Genomic DNA, 1695 nt, shown 5'->3' with positions numbered 1-1695 from the left:
GATATATACGTATACACACACACACACGCACACACACACAAAGACACACACGCATATATCTATATACCTAGTATATTTCACACGATACTAAGTTGAATATTCAAACGTGGTCATGAAAATGATTCGACTGTGTATAAATCTTCAAATGTACACATTCAACTGGATAACACTTTTGGATTGTATGATGATATGTCCACTATACTCTATATGAAGTACAGCGTATTTATGTCCAGTTTTAGGAACTATCAACTCAATTGTGTCACAATGGACTGTACGTTCATAATCTCCTTAAAACGTAGTCGCGAAACGTCACTACGACCCGAGATATACCATACTTTTTAAACATCCTGTATTGCTACGCCCCGAGGGAACAGCCTTATTAATCAGTAGACCTTGTTGTAAGCAAACAATGGCTTCCGCTCGATATCTTGTATATGAACAGTAAGTAAATATTTTATCTGCACTTATATGCGTCCTCTTATATTTTAACTTGAAATAATAGTTGTTTATACATATACGTATGGAGTTTTATATAAAGAGTTAAGTACACCTATGATGCATTTATACTTTTATACGCACGCGATCTCAATTCACAAAGGTAGGAGTATCCACTTGCTTGCCCATTGGTTGGTATTCCATCATCAGAATTCGTCACCACTTTTCAGTTTTCGCTTATTAGTTATGTATCACCCAGTCCCCAGAGAGTTATTATCGTTTTGAACTGGTGACGCTTTTACTGCTTTAGCCCCCATATGCAAAACTCTATAGGTGAGACAGTCGACACCGTTTACTTATTAGTAGTTGGTATCAGTTGGCATTGAGCTTGTTCAGTGGTTAGAACTTACAAGGTGGTAAATATAACCTGCCTTAAATGGTATGCCAGCACAATAACATTACGTATGTAGTAGTAGTTTATCCGAGCAATATACACTCTTGGTGATACGTTGCACTCCTGCTCAATCATCGAATTGTCGAAGTATATACGCACATACATACACACAGACACACACAGACACAGGCACGGACACAGACACAGACACAGACACACACAGACACACACACACACACACAGACACAGACACACACACAGACACACACACACACATATACAGTCGCACACACATACACACACACTCACACACGCACACACACACACACACACACACACACATACCCGCACACACACACACGTGTACATACACACACGTGTACATACACACACACCCACACGCGTACACGTGATATATATATATACGTAGATACGTATAGTAAGAAACATGGGTATATTTGGTGGGTGGAAGAGTGGAGATGAAGACAAGGCTCAAGAGAAGCGACAAGACAAGTCTAAACACAGAGAGAAACACAACCTACGAGGCACTCCGCCACCACGTGGGTCGATGGGACGCCCTTCTGTACCACGACCAAGCGTCGGACATGCACAACCAGTATGTCATGTTCTAAATGGAGCCGTCTCTTTGTCGTGGTTCGTCTTAGCGGATATGTACATGCGTACTTGTGTGCTACTATTTGGTTCTGTGCGAAATATAGAAAGTGCGGGAATGTGCACCAGCTAAAGGCTGTTCTGTTGCATTCTACAGATCATATATATAAATAGAAATACACACACACGCACACACACACGTACACACTCAGATACACACACACATACACACACACACACACACACACACACAC

Source organism: Sphaeroforma arctica (genome assembly GCF_001186125.1).
Source record: "Sphaeroforma arctica JP610 unplaced genomic scaffold supercont1.2401, whole genome shotgun sequence".
Classification (NCBI taxonomy): Eukaryota; class Ichthyosporea; order Ichthyophonida; genus Sphaeroforma; species Sphaeroforma arctica.
The sequence above is the reverse complement of the archived record's forward strand: the minus strand, read 5'-3'. Positions refer to the sequence as shown.